The sequence below is a fragment of the Rhineura floridana genome, chromosome 9 (assembly GCF_030035675.1).
Source record: "Rhineura floridana isolate rRhiFlo1 chromosome 9, rRhiFlo1.hap2, whole genome shotgun sequence".
NCBI lineage: Eukaryota > Metazoa > Chordata > Lepidosauria > Squamata > Rhineuridae > Rhineura > Rhineura floridana.
Genome location: NC_084488.1, coordinates 89,344,696 through 89,360,597, shown reverse-complemented (window position 1 = coordinate 89,360,597; position 15,902 = coordinate 89,344,696). Strand labels below are relative to the sequence as shown.

General features: G+C 41.8%; 1 pseudogene; it reads right to left on the bottom strand.

The window, feature by feature from the left end:
- Positions 1-10,489: 10,489 nt before the first annotated feature.
- On the bottom strand, positions 10,490-10,608 carry LOC133364648 (5S ribosomal RNA; annotated as a pseudogene).
- Between the last annotated feature and the right edge of the window lie 5,294 nt (positions 10,609-15,902).

The window sequence follows — 15,902 nt, the reverse complement described above, 5'->3', positions numbered from 1 at the left end:
CAATATCGATTGGCAGACCATCAAAAGCATGTTGCACACAGTTGTGCAAGATATGAGCTGGGCATCCAACTCCAATCAATTCTTTTTGAAATACATTTTGTAGACGGAAGAAAACATTATTTTGTCCCCTTCTCTGCAGACCACCAAAATTGGTGTTGCAGTTATCTGCCGTAAACGCGAAAGAACTGTCAACTCATCAACTGCGAACTGTGAGGACACGTTAAATTTGGTACACAGAGGTTATGTGTCGGGTTTCAGCATTCTAATTCCAGGTACAGATGTCACTGGCACCAACAGAACTCATTGTCGTTACCGACCGTTAGCTACAGAGTACAAGCATGATTTTTTTATATAAATAGTAAACATAAAATAATAAATTAAGTTAGGTTAGATAATCTGATTTTTTTATTTTGTCATTTCAAAAAGAGTACATTTGGCTTCGATAAGTGAAAAGTAAGAGTACGTTGTTTTACCATCTCAAAAAGAGTACATGTAGTCTTAAAAGAGTACGGTTGGTAACCCTACTGAAGAACGATCGAGTCACTGTGTTGCAGGCCTTTGTTCTTAATCTTCAGTAGGGCTCCAACATACAGATTAAAAATGGCTGCTGCAAAGCTCTCCTCCCTGAGTTCTCCCAGCTCCAAGAAGCAGTCCCTCTGTTAGCTCAAGAAAAGTATTTTGAAAGAGAAGGTGTTCCTTTCGAAGGTTTGTGAGCCCCTTTTATGAACAAAATACACCCCAAATAATGGGACAGAAATCTGGAGGGAAGAAATGCTAATGCCCCAGCAGAGATCTCTAGGCCACTGGGTGAAGGTGTAGTATTCTGAGTAGTTTAAATGTGTTGCCACCTCGTGGCCAAAGAGCAGATGTATTGCTATAGCAAAGGGAGATTGAGCATGCTCCAGTTTGCTGGCTGGAACTGCTTCTAAAATGGCTGCCAGGCAAAGGCCTTGATGAAAACAGAACAAAATTAACACAGTAATCTGTTAGTATTCCTGGCGTGGTCTCCATAGATTACAGAAGGGATGCTCATGCTCTGGTGACCTGTTTGTAGTGGCAGTGTGGGAAACCATTTTTTGCCAGAACTTAAGAATCGCTATCAGTTTCATCTGGTCACTTTGGGGGTGGCTCAGCCCACCCAAGCTTAGTCCTAGGGGGGCTTGATCATCCCTGCCCCTCCTGTTCCAGGGTCCATGGGTTCAGTCTCCGACATCTCTAGGTAGGGCTGGGAGAGACCTCTGAAACCCTGGACAGCCACTGCCAGTCTGTATAGACAATACTAAACTAGATGGACCATTGGGTCTGACTTGGTATAAGGCAGCTTCCTATGTTCCTAGAAATGGTTGGGGAAGGGACAATTTAATCTCTCCCCCTCTCACTTTTCTGTTTTCCACTCACGGGGGGGGGGAGATGAGAAGCAGCCCTCTGCTGACTAAGACTATGAAATATCTTGTAGCTGAGGTGTAGTCTGACTGAGTGAGGGTGGTAGTCCAAGATTCCTCTTTGCTGACATTTTGTATTTTGTTTGTGAGACTTTCATAAGTGCCTGTGTAAAGCCCTCTTCAGGAATTATATATACGTGCAAAATGATGTGAGAAATACTTATTATTATTATTTTAAAATAATAATAATTAAATAATATTTAAATGAAATAATATTTAAATTATTATTATTATTATTAATGAAATAAAGGTTTAATTACTTTGACATATAAGCAAAGCCTATTTCACAGGCAAATACTGTTTATTTACCAATTCTTTTTTCATTTGGTAGTGAAGAAAAGATGGAATATATTTTTAAAAACCTCTGATTCACCTGGAAAACCCATCAGCAGTTCCTTTACATAGTTTTGTATTGTTCCCAATAAAATATAGTTGTCAACATCTGGCATTTTAGAAGGAGAAAACCCGGAAATCACTGTATAAAATGGAGGTCATTTGTCATTCATGGCTCTTTACTTCCTCTTTCCAGCTGCATATGATATATTTTAAATTTATGTTAAATTTTTAAAAACAACCACAATAATTAGCATGTAACTTTTAAAAGTGCTCAAAGTTAAATAAAGGCATATGCACCCCATTTTAACACGTTGAGTCTGATCCACAGAATTTAATCCCTTCCCACTATTGAATGATCATCATTACCAAGGAGGAAGGTGCTCCATAATCTCAGCACCTTGCTACTTAACAGCACACATGGCTTCTTTGATCAGGCACAGGGCCATACAAAAGCGTAGAGTTATTGTTTTATTTATTTATTAAATTTATATCCTGTCCTTCCTCCCAAAGGAGGTCAGGATGGTAAACATCAATGTGATAAAACAATACAACAATACAACAGTAGTGTGCCTGCCCCAAGATTACTTAAGGAGTCCAATTGCTGGGACAACGTCTTCACTTGAGCAGTCATGCCTAGCAATGCTGTGCAGAGACCTAGAGACTAATATAATCTGTACCCTGATCTATGTACCACATTTAAGTTGTACATTAAAAATAATAGAGAAAAGCATGCCAGTGATCCCAAATCTGATTCTGAGGGGTTGAGCCAGGACACCAACCCAACTGATCTTAGGAGTAGACAGTAAACATATATTGCCTAGGCACAGCTATCACAGGTGGTGATCCACACAGAAATCTGCCTCCGAAGCAACTTATTATAATTATTATTTATTAAATGTATATCCCACCCTTCCTCCCAAAGGAGCAAAGGGCTTACAGATTTTTAGAATACTAAGCAGTTGATAAATGCTTTAACATACATACATACATACATACATACATACATACATAAACAAACAAACCTTACATGGAAGTAAATCCTGCTCGATGATAAAAATGTAAATGTACTGCCTTCAAGTTGATTCCGACTTATGGCGACCCTATGAATAGGGTTTTCATGAGGCTGAGAGGCAGTGACTGGCCCAAGGTCACCCAGTGAGCTTCATGGCTATGTGGGGATTCGAACCCTGGTCTCCCAGGTTGTAGTCCAACACCTGGGATTGGAATAATTCCATTCTTCCAAGACAATAAATTGATTGCTTCCAACAGTGCCATTTTCCTTCATGGAGATCATCTATGTGTAGGAAAATGCAAATCTACTATTAATCTGCAAGTTGAGGCCTCCACTTAAGTAATCTATAATGCAGTGGCCTGTATTTTGTAGTTGAAAATAGTATTTTGTTTAAAGTAATAACATTGCTTATACTGGGATCAGGGCCAGAGCTAGGCATTCCGAGGCCCTTGGGCACCAGCTTGCCTTAGGCCCTGGCACACGTGCAAATGCACACCCTACCTACCTGTCTCTCCTGTCTTTTGCGGCTGTGAGCACTGGGCTGCCATTAACCAAGATGGCAGCCAAGGTTTCCCTAAGGGGCTAAAGCCTCTGCCGCCATCTTGGTTAATGGCAGCCCTGCGCACACAGCCCGCGCAGCCACACAAGACAGGAGAGACAGGTAGGTGGAACCAGCGAACGGGCGGGCAGCTGGAAAGCTCTCTCCCTATGATCCGTGGCAGTACTCTGCCATGGATCATGGAAGAGGATCATTACTCCTCTCCCACCCTATCAAGGGGCCCTTGGCCAGGGCCCAACCTGGCCGCCCTTTAGCGTCGGCCCTGACTGTGATATATTTTTATATTTGCTGATGTCAAGAACTCATCTGTAATAGGCATATGATCACTTCTCAAAAGAAAGAAATATATCACTTATATAAAAAGCCAAAGTCACTTGGTCATGTTCTACTCAGCTAGGAAAATAATAATTTATGATAGAGCATGGCATTGGCCCCATCTGCACTAGTCATGGCTTTCCCTAAAGGATCATGGTAATTGTAGTTTGTTAAGGGTGCTGAGAATTGTTTGGAGGCCCCTAGAGCTACAATTTCTAGAAAGGTTTAACAATGAGTCCCTCTTCCCAGGGAACTCTGAGAATTGTAGCTCTGTGAGGGTTATGGGGTCGATGCCATGTACATGTGCCTATGACAGATAAGTCCCACCCCGCCTCACCTTCGAGTCCTACCTACAATTACATGGGCTAATGAAAGGATTTACACCCAGTATATATATGAGGGTTGTGTGGGTATTTTCTCAGATGGATCAATGGGGTTTGCCAAACATCCAAGAATAGAGTATACCCTTGAAGGGGAAAAAATGCCCTTTGGGATTTCCTGCTCATCACCCAGCGAGTAGTGCTGTATCTGTCCAGGACTTGGCTGAAAACATGAAACTCTTTCAATTTTTGCATAGCTGTCCAGCAAAGAATATGTCACTGTCACAAAATTCAAAGCTTTAAAAAAAATCATCTCAATTCTATTTTACATACATGAGAGATCAGAAGTGACTTCTGTGTGAACCACCACTGGACAAAAGCCAATCGCATTTCATAATTAAGTTTATAAACATTATAAACTTTAGCAGTAGCAAAACGTTTAGGGTGGGATTCTCATGCAACTGTAGCGATGTGAATCAGATCGTCTCTGACGGCTCTCAAGGTGTTGCAAACTTCATTGGCAAGACACTAGCATTTTAAATCTCATGCATTTCAGGAGAAACAGTACAAGAAACTCATTAGGATGCACAAAATAGCAAGTACTGAAAAGGCAACCAACCAATTCAAACTGATCTCAAGAGAAGCTGGAGAGGGGGAAAAACATTCTGAAGGAAAGAAAAATAACTCCTAATTAACATTTCTCTGGTCTGCTTGCTTAAACAAGACTCTGATTATCTCTCACTCAATCAGTACTGACGTGAATTGCTAGTAGTAACTCTATGAACCTGCCTCTGCCACTCTAAAAAAAAATACAAAAATGCTTAGGAATATAGATTTTCAGTGGATAACAGTGACAGCTATGCATATTTTTAAAACACTTTGAACATTCTGTTCCTCTTGTACCATCTACTAAGGATGGGGGAGAAATTCAATTCTGTTTGCATTTTAATAAGAAACTATTGAATTTGCCCTGCTTGAACCAATACGCGAAGTGAAACACAATTACCCTCTGAACTCCAAACTTGTCCATCCAAATAATGTGCACAAAAATGCATATATCAGAGGAGAGTATCTGTAAGTTATGAGTTAGCATTCAAAATTACATTTTATTAGGGGAGATTGCTTTCTAAAATGTCTATGTTAGTCAGAACTGCATACAAAAATGTATATATTAGGAGAATTTTGCACTAAAATGCTGATGAATTTTGTGAGGTTTTTTTTTAAAAAAATCGCAAACTGGTGCAGAAATGTGGAGAACTAAATTTATGATTGGGAAAATGAGAGAAACTGAAATTGATGGTTTTGTCCACCCCTGACCATCTACGTATTTTTTTCCCTGTAGGAAACACCAATGTAACAATGATGTAGCCATATCAAACACTCTTACCCTGTATAAAGCATCAAGCAGCACACAAAGTAAATATACTCCAGGTATTGAGGAGTTCTTATATTATGGGATTAAGGAAATGAAGGATGATCTGAAAGGTGATGCAACTGAACACATATAAGGTTTATCTCTAATGACTAACTATAATCCTGGACAGTTAATTTAGCAAGTCCTGTTCTATTTGCCTTGGCAGATGTGAGAGAACAAGGTTGTGGGTGGAAATTTTCCTATCTGTTACCTAGACGTAGAATAAGAAGTACTTAGATCTCTTATTCTTTTTCTTCCAGGGTCTCATCAGAGGATGAGGATATTAACAACAGCAACCTTTCTCTTCTTAGTTCTTTCAAGCAAGATGTAAAATATATGGTATTAACTTTTACTTCTTATGCTAGCAGAATGTTATATAGAGCCTTGTCAGTTGCATTGCAACATTTTTCCCCTGGGGTTGCAGTATTCATTTCAGGCACATTTAAACAAGCTGTTTAACATCTGAAGTCACAGCCTTAAGCTGAAAATAACAGGCTCTATGCCTTTTACTTATATCGTGTGATGATATATGCACAGTTAAATCATCTATTCTTGTTTCTTTTGGTGATTTCTCACAACTTTCCAATCTAAACATGCTCACTGCAGGGGAAATGATTATTCCATTCAAATATAATAATCATACTTAACATTTAGCTAACAGCACACTGGGATGTCCAAAAGGAGCTTCACATATATCAGGGAAGAAGAACCTATGGCTCTCCAGATGTTGCTGGACCAACTCCCATCAGCCTCTGCCAGCATGGCCAGTAGTCAGGGGTGATGGGAGTTGTAGTCCAGCAACATCTGAAGGGCTACTGGTTCCTACCATTAACACACATTATTGTGTAGTCCTCACAACAAACCCTTTAAGATAGGTAAATAGGTTTAGTCCTGCTGTCCCAGGAGGTTGTTCCAAGTGGTCCGAAGCCTGGTCGGTCCAGTTGCTCAGGAACCCTTGGAACAGTCTAAGGCCTCCTGTGACAAATTAGCAAAGCACTTTGCTGACAAAATCAAACATTTACGGAGCTCAATTCTGTACGCCGTGGACACAGTAAATGAAACAGAGTTGGCCAGTTGCAATCCGGTCAAATGGGATAGGTTTCGACCTCTTCCTTCTGAGGATGTGGACAAGGTGCTCTTGACTGTGAAGCCTACCACCTGTCTAACTAATCCTTGCCCATCATGGCTCCTTGTGAGCTGCAAAGAGAAATTGGGCGAGGGGATTAAGGCGGTGGTCAATGCATCCTTGGAGGAGGGTGTAATGCCATTAGCACTCAAGGAGGCAATTGTAAAGCCCATCTTAAAGAAGTCCTCCTTGGATCCCCAAGTTTTCAATAACTTTCGCCCAATTTCGAACCTACCATTCCTGGGCAAGATCATTGAGCGAGTGGTGGCTAATCAGTTGTCGACACACTTGGATGAAACGGATTATTTGGATCCATACCAATCGGGTTTCAGGACTGGACATGGAACTGAAACAGCATTGGTCACTCTAGTTGATGATATGAGGGCATTAGATAGGGGAGAATTCACCTTTCTTGTCCTCCTCGATCTCTCAGCGGCTTTTGATACTGTCGACCACAGTATCCTTTTACATCGCCTGGAGGAATCGGGAATAGGAGGCACTCTACTACGGTGGTTCCATTCCTTTCTTTCCGACAGGCATCAACAGGTAGCATTGGGGGAGGAGGTTTCAGACCCTTGGCCTCTCAATTGTGGTGTGCCACAGGGCTCTATCCTCTCTCCCATGCTATTTAATATCTATATGAAGCCGCTGGGGACAATCATCAGGAGATTTGGGCTGCAGTGTCATCAATATGCGGATGACACTCAGGTCTATCTCTCGTTTAAATCTTCACCAGAGTCTGCTGTGGAGACCATGTCCAAGTGCCTAGAATCCGTGAGTGGATGGATGGGAAGGAACAGGCTGAAGTTGAATCCTGATAAGACTGAGGTGCTACTCGTGGGAGACAAGGGAAGGCTGGGAGATGTTGACCTGGTGTTCGACGGGGTGAAATTGCCCCTGAAGGACCAGGTCTGCAGCCTTGGGGTTGTTCTTGATTCCAAGCTGTCCATGGAGGCTCAGATTTCGGCAGTGAGCCGGGCAGCTTGGTATCAATTACACCTCATTCGTAGACTGCAGCCCTACCTTCCTGCTCATCAGCTCCCACTGGTGGTACATGCCCTGGTCACCTCTCGGTTGGATTACTGTAATGCGCTGTACGTGGGGTTACCCTTGAAAACGGTCCGGAAATTACAACTTATACAAAATGCTGCGGCTCGACTACTTACAAACTGTCGCCGCCGGGAACACATCACCCCAGTGTTGTTCGACCTACACTGGCTCCCAGTTATTTTCCGGGCCCAATTCAAGGTGTTGGTATTAACCTTTAAATCCCTATACGGTCTCGGCCCAGTTTATCTGATGGAGCGCCTCCAGCGCCACCAACCATGCCGCCCAACAAGATCAGCCACACAGGACCTTCTCTCAATCCCGCCAACTAAAACAGCTAGGTTGGCGGGGACAAGAGAGAGGGCATTTTCAGTGGCGGCCCCCACTCTCTGGAACTCCCTCCCGTATGACCTTCGACATGCCCCTTCCCTGAATGTATTCCGCCAAGCTTTGAAGACCTGGCTCTTCAGACAGGCCTTTGGGACTTACGGGGAGGGTTAATTTTTTACGACCAATAGCCTACTACTCTGTACTGGAACTGTTTTATTGTTTTATTGTTATATTGTATTTTATGATGTATTTTATTATGATGTAATGTATTGTTGTTAAATTGTACGTCGCCTAGAGTGGCCATTGGCCAGATAGGCGACCCACAAATTAAATTATTATTATTATTATTATTATTAGTCCCCTATTGCTGAGGGGCAGACTGAGGCTGAGAGAAAGTAACTTGCCTAAGGCTGCCTAGTGAGTTCATAGCAGATTTAACCAGGGAATTCTTAGTTCATACCTCAGAGCCACCATTGCTCTCATGGCTTCAGCTCTCAATAAGGATTTGGGCACATAGTGAAATACTATTCCTACTTGCTTTGGCCAGTTCAGTTACAATCATCAGTGCTTACTGAGCAAAAGTGTATTTTCATTGATTGATTGATTGATTGATTTAAATAAGCAAAGCAATATGCAAAATAATATGGAACTAATAAATCCATCTTAATATCAACATGTTATATATAATTTTCAAACTTTCCAGAGGGTCCACCATAAACCAACATTTGGGTCCTTACAATTCTGTATGAATGTCAGTAAGTCCTTAAATCATATTTATTTTCTTTGAATCAGATTTATTGTCTATTCATATTGCATCCATGACAGCCTTCCCAATATTTATATATTGGGTGTTACTATACTATAAAATAAACTTATACCAACATTTTAATTAATCCTTTGGCATGTTTACTATAACTTCCCAAAACCTTTTTTATATAATAGGAGGTTTTATTCACTAATATCCTATTCCAGATTACATGTTCCCATTCTTTTATGTCTGCCATTTCTTCCAATATTTTGCCATTGATATTCATGCTACAGTCCTTCCCACCATATTTCTATCATTTCTTGATAATAAGCAAAAGTGTCTTAAACGAAAGGAGAATGGGTGCCCTGCTGCCTTCTCCCCTTGCAGACCCCCGTAAGTGGAATGGTTTAAGAGCTGCTGCCATCACGACTGCCATTACTCCAATCAATGAGGCAGCACCAAGAGGTTCCCCTATGGAGGCAGCTTATAGAGCAGCCTCCTGGAAGTGTTCAGGAATAAGATCAGTATTCAAGGAAGGGTAGAGGGAAGGGAGAAGTAGCACCTTCTACTGCTACAATTTCTCACAGGTCCCCACTTGTTAACTTGTAAAGGGAATTCTCAAGTGAGGGATTATGACCAGCAGCAGACAGACAGGGATGTCAGTGGTGTCCCAGGGCAGAAAGTAGGAATAGATCTTCTGCCTCCTAGTGGCAGAAGAGGAATTTTCTCTGTCTGCCTGTGTTCATAAAATGTTACAGCATATCAATCACAATGAAATTATGGTTCTCAAAATCAAATCATTCCAAATGGCTTAATTTGGGAAGGGGTTGCTCACTGAAAGCTGTAAATCTGCTAATCTTTCTTGCTGAAGAAGCAATATTTATTTCGGATGTACTCTCTCACTTTCACTCTCTTATTAGGCTATGAAAGCTGCATGAAAGCCCATTTTCCATCTGCCTAGCCTTTTACAATTGTTTCTCTTGGATGTAGATTGCAGCAGAGTGATCCATGTGTACGACCTCCAGTAGGGATTACAGCTGCAATATGCTGAACATAGAGCTACTGTTGAAGGTCACTTGGATACTTCACCTAGCACATTTGATCACCCCCTTGCTTGATAGTGCAACTAAAAAAAATATTTTGCTCCAATACACAGTTATTGGGGAGTTAAATGTGATGTGGAGAATAAACCCAAGGCCTAAAATCAGCATCCTTGGGTAGTGCCAGGGCCCCAACATTCTGGCAGGACTTACCACTGACCCCCTTTATTTATGGTTTTTTTCCAGCCTGGTGTTCCAAGCAACACTGGCAACTGGGACTAGCTGCCATCTCCTACAATGCTGATGATGTGGCATTGCTCTGGGGCATTGTGGGAAATGAAAACAATAGTTCCCCCCAGTCACCTGGTGCTGCTCATAGCACTGTTGCCAGGTCAGCCTGCCACAATACATCTACACAACAGGGGGGCAGGATGTCAGTTACGCTTCCAGAGCCCAGCTTGCTCACCTGACTGGTACTACCATGGCAAGTTTCACAGGCATAGATGATGCCCCACTGACAATGTTCTGCTGGCAGTGGAAGCTCTAATGGGCATTTCAGAGTGTGCTGGGACACTCAGGGATCCACAGGGTCCTATGCCCCTTCATTCCCTTGATGTGTCTGGGAGCTGGACTATTCTGTTTTGCTATGAATGGACCTTGGACTTCCTCATGAGCATTGTTGTTGGTATATGCCTTCAAGTCGATTACAACTTATGGCGACCCTATGAACCTTTTGGATATATTCATAAGGTTTTCATGGTAAGAGGTATTCACAGGTGGTTTATCATTGCCTTCCTCTAAGCCTATGGCACCTGGTATTCTCAGACAGTCTCCCATCCAAGTATTAACCAGGCCTGACCCTGCTTAGCTTACGAGATCAGACGACATCAGGCTTGTTCAGGGTAGTATGGTCATAGGCTCTCAGAAGCATAGCTCACTAGAAATACAAGTTCCCCTATTGTGAGGGCAGTGAAACCTTTTCAGGGAGTTACCTGCATGTCACCCCTAAAGCGTGTATATATCTGATCTTAACCCAATAACACAGAGCGAAGGTAAAATAAAGAGTGGTGTTATTAAGAGAAGAAACAAGGAAAAATATTGCAGTTTACAATTACAATGAACAATGAGCAGCATCCTAACTGTTATTCATTCTTTCAGCAACACTAGATAGACTAAAGCAAAGAGACTAAACCTATGATCACTTTCAGAGTTCAGTTCACCCACACAGAAAGAAAAAGGAAAGAAAGGAGCCCAGAAGTTGTGTATACCTTTCCTGAAGATTTGCTGTGAGTCTAAGGCTGAGAGAGAAACTTTCTTATTTAGCCCAATGAGCCAGAGTTTCACCCTTGCGCAGCCAGCGCTAGATTTGAAAGAACTCTGAAGCTCAGCTTTTGTCCCAATGATGCTGGAGTGCGTTGGTAAGTAAGGCAGCCCTTGGAGCCCTCCAAAAAGAGGAACTGTCCACCCCTTCAAAACCCTCATATCTTATACCTGCTCTAACTGAACTAACCCCAATGTAATTGTGACCAGGAAGCTGCAGATGTGACAAATAAGAACAATGAAAGAGTTTAGGATCACTGATCAAGGAATCTGTTTTTCCCCAGAAACCATTCCTCGATGAATTCCCAGATAATGATTGCAATCTCCCTAGTGTACATTCCTGATGTTTCAGATAATCACTATCCTGTCTCCTCCTAAAAGTTAAGACTATCATAAACATTCTGCAGACTATTTCTTTGTTTGAAAGGAGCACCTGCTTCTTAATGGGCGACATTCCCCAAATTTTCATAAGAGTGAGGAAGTCTGTATCAGGCTTTCAAGATATGTAGCTACTCAGAGGTCACAGAGAGGCTGTTTTCACAGGAATCTTTGCAGGTTTTTCCAAACTCTGATTCACTGAGGTGAATCAAAGATTAACAATCTCCAATATTTTATTCCTCATTACAGTTTACTGCAGAGGAAGGGCAGAATCCAACATTTAAAAAAGATAAAGATTTCATACATATTTCCCATCCTGGCTACAGCAAGCTGCTAAGGCTTAGCAAGTCAGGATAACTCTGCCGCAGAATATATGTATCTCCCTTCATACCATATTGTGCTGTGTGAGTTGTTCAAAAGCAGCTGCAAGTTTTTATTTATTTATTATTAAATTTATATCCCACCCTTTCTCCCAAAGAGAGTCTAGGGCAGCAAACAGATGATAAAACACTAAAAGCATCTGAAAAATAAAACATTTATTTATTTATTTATTTCTATCCCGCCCTTCTACCCTACAACAGGGCACTCAGGGCAGCTTACAATAAAATTGCACACATACATAATAAGATTGTACACAATAAAAAACACAAAAACGTTAGAGTAAATTAAAATACATAAAATACAATTAAAATACATGAAATACTATATATATATATATATATATATATATATATATGGGAGTGGTGCTAAAGGGACTAAAAAGTAACAATTAACATAAAAGACATAAAAACAGTCTCGGGCTCTCCCATCAGTTCCTGGCTCTCAAGAACAAGATGGTTTAAAAAAATCTCTGAAAACCCTCAGGGAGGGACCAGAGCGGGCTTCTTGGGGTAGGGTATACATAAACAAACAGCTTCTTCTAAGCTCATTTAAAAACAAAGCTATAAAAATATCTGTGTTATGAATCACTCCAGCAAATACAGTGCTAAATCATAGGAGGCACAGGCTTGTCCGCCAGCAGCCCCTTACAGAGTGGAGGAACCCTTTACCATGGTTTCTGAGCGTCACAGCTGCCCGCAGGAGAGGGTAGTTGGAAGTCTCTCCTTCCGTCATTTCCTTAAAGATCTGAGCCATGAAGAACTGTTTCGGGAGGGAGGCTCCAGAGGCAGCAGCGATCTTCTTACAGTCTTCTTCAAAGTCATTGATCAGCTGGGTTCATCCAAACATCTTAAAAACAAAAACATCTTTAAAAATCCTTAAAAATATAACATCCTGAAAAAAATCTTTAAAAACAATTCCAGTAAAGATGCAGACTGGGATAAGATATCTGCAAATAGTGTAGCTACAAATAGTGGTTCTTCTGAGACAAAAGAAGCACAAAAGTGGGTATTCATAATAAGAAGGAAGGACAAGCTACCTACCCCTTCTTATAACTATAACTACAAGTTATGAAAAAGCTAGGTAAGAATATATTTATCCATATTGTAAGAAGTCACACAAGTATCTACATTTTTTTCACTGATACAAATGTTTGGAAGCCGACCACTGGAATTTCAAGCACATCTGTATCCAAATGTGTTTTTCCACAACATCTTCTATTTTCAGTTATTACAAAAGAAGCAGGCAAATTGGAAGCAGAACTCACTCCTGATTTCTGTTTCATGCAAAAAGCTCATAAGGGAAGACATTTGGCAGGTGTATTCCCATGTACTATTGTCTATTTACTGCACTTTCATGATACCCAATATCACCTGCCATCTGCGTTAATAATGTGTCTTCTCAGATCTTCTCCCTGCTGTTTGCCTCCTTCTGGATCTGGAAACAATGAGGGGAAAAGAGGAGTGGCAGCTTCACCATGAGTTATTCTAGCAATAGCAGATCAGTGGGTCAAATTCACGTCTCTAGTGTCCTGCCCATAGATGAGACACTCAAATTCGACAGTGGTGCTTTTTCTTTTTATTACTGTAAAGTAATAGACAGTTGCAATGCAGAGCACCTCATGAAACTAACTACTCTTTCTAGGAGGTTTCTCTCCACCACTAGCTAAGCATGACTTCGCAACTACAAACATTGACTCAGCAACTGGGTCCCCCCCCGAGTCTGCTTAAGTAGGTTGGGAGCATGTGCACAAACGGAGGCTCCTCCTTAGTTGAGTCTGTTGAATTTCCTGCTTCGAGCGTCTGTGAAAGTGGGACAAAGCTGGCACTTCACCCAGTCTTTTGTCTTCCCCCTCCAACAGAGTGGAGGCTGCTAACTGTCAGTTCAGGCAGGGGAAGTGGAGGTGTTCCTAGCTAGGAAGTGTCTGATGGGCCTGGCTGAGCTCCCATATGGGGGTCTGGAGTTGCAGGGCCTATAGAGTCCAAGACAGGGGTTGGGTGCCCTCTAAGTCCATTCTGCTGCCAGCCCCCTCCCCAAGTGATTCGTCCCAGTCTGAGTCCTCATCCTCTGTCTTGCCCCCCGCACGTCCACTCTCACCCAGTGGGGGTCTTGACATCTAGTGGAATCGGGGTCAGTTCAAGAGATTTTGCTGCCTGAAGTAGAACCCCCCTCCCCCTGCCAAAGTCATAGTACCCAAGGCTGGCTACATTGTTCTTGGCACCCGAGACAGAAAATCCCACAAGCGCCTCTCCCTGGGAGTTAAATAGTAATACATTAAATAGCAATTTTTTGCACTTTCATAATACCCAATGTCACCTGCCTGTGGTGGTCACCTTGTTCTCCTTAATGGTAGGGCCAGCCCTGAGTGAGGCTAGAGAAGATGGCTGACAAATTTTCCCTCCTGTTTTCCCTCTCTCAATCATGTGGAAGATTAATGAAGCTGCACAAGATGTTACAGGAACAACAGATAACAACAGCACAATTTGGCCATCTCCATAGCATTGTTGAACTGGGGCTCAGGGACCTCAGATCCTATTTTCAGTGCCAAGGCATAACCCCTACCAATTAGACATATGAGATAATAATGTAGTAGAATGTATTTGAGCATGTGTAGGCTGTCTTTCTTCTCACCAGCCCTCATGCATCTGAAATTAGGATGAATGGCTTTGAGGATTAAAGTGAGAGCTACAAATAGGCTGAAGACATAGGAGCATTTTAGAAGCTAGGCAGGGCCGGATTAAGCTGAGGTGGGCCCCTAGGCTGATTCTGAGCTGCCCGCCGCCCCGTCCCATCCCATCCCATCCCCTCCGCTTCACCTACCTTTCCACTTTTTTTGCAGCTGCGTGCACTGCGTGCGCAGATTTGCCATCAATCAAGATGGCGGCCGAGGTTTCCCTAAGGGGCTGAAGCCTCTGCTGCCATCTTGGTTGATGGCAGCAATGTGCACGTGTAGCACGCATGTGTGCCATCAACCAAGATGGCGGCAGAGGCTTCAGCCCCTTAGGGAAACCTCGGCCACCATCTTGATTGATGGCAAACCGCAAAAAACAGCAGAGAAAAAGGTAAGTGAAGCGGGGGGGTGGCGGGCGGTTCGGAAGCTCTTGTCCCGCGATCCGTGGCTCCTTTTTTTAAAAAAAAAAAGACTGCATAAAAATTCATATACACTTTTGTGCACTTATCCTAATGTGCACATTTTTGTACACCATTGCCTAGTATATGCATTTTTGCAAGCAATTTCCCCTACTAGAATGTAATTTGTATGTGATTTTTACATATGTATTTTGCATGCTTTTGTAACCATTCCTTGATTGGAGAACTGCACTGTAAACTTTGGAGAAGTGTGAATTTTGAAGAAGAGTAGCATTTTGGTGACAACAATCTCAGGGTCTGGTTAGATATATGTGGGAGGAGACAAACCTTCTTGGGATCCTTGGTCCCAATTAATTAAGGGCTTTAAATGTCAAAACCAGTACTTTGGATTCATTCTGGAAATGGGCTGGGATGAATTTGTCAAACTTGGTTTCTCTCCATTTCCTATTTTTCCCATCCTAAATTCAGTTTGCCATATTTCAGCATCAGTTTGTGAATTTATTTATTTATTATGAAAAAACATTACAGCATTTTAGTGTGCATATCTCCTAATATACACACAATTTTGTATGAAATTCTGCCTAATATGTACATTATTACAAGCATTTTTCCCTAATATAATGCATTTTTGTATGTTATTTTCAGAAATATAAGCATTTTTATGCATACTTTACCCCAATATACACAATTTTGTGCACATTATTTGGTTGGAGAACTCCAGCACAAAATTCAGAGAAATGTGATTTTTGAAGGAAATTTGCTTTTCAGTTCACATATTGTTTTGGGAAATGTGAATTATGTAAGTTCACATTAAAATGTGGTCTGAACCAAACGTCTCTGCCATCCCTAGCTGAGAGTCAGTACAGATGATGAAGCACTGATCTCATACATTCAAATCATGCATTCTCCATTAATAAATTTTCTGCCCTCTGCTGGACTAGCTGAAGCTTCTGGGCCACTTTCAAATGTAGCTTCACATATAACACTTTGCAGTAATCCAAATGAGTTAATTGTGTTCCTGTGAGACACACCCCTGTTATGTCAGTG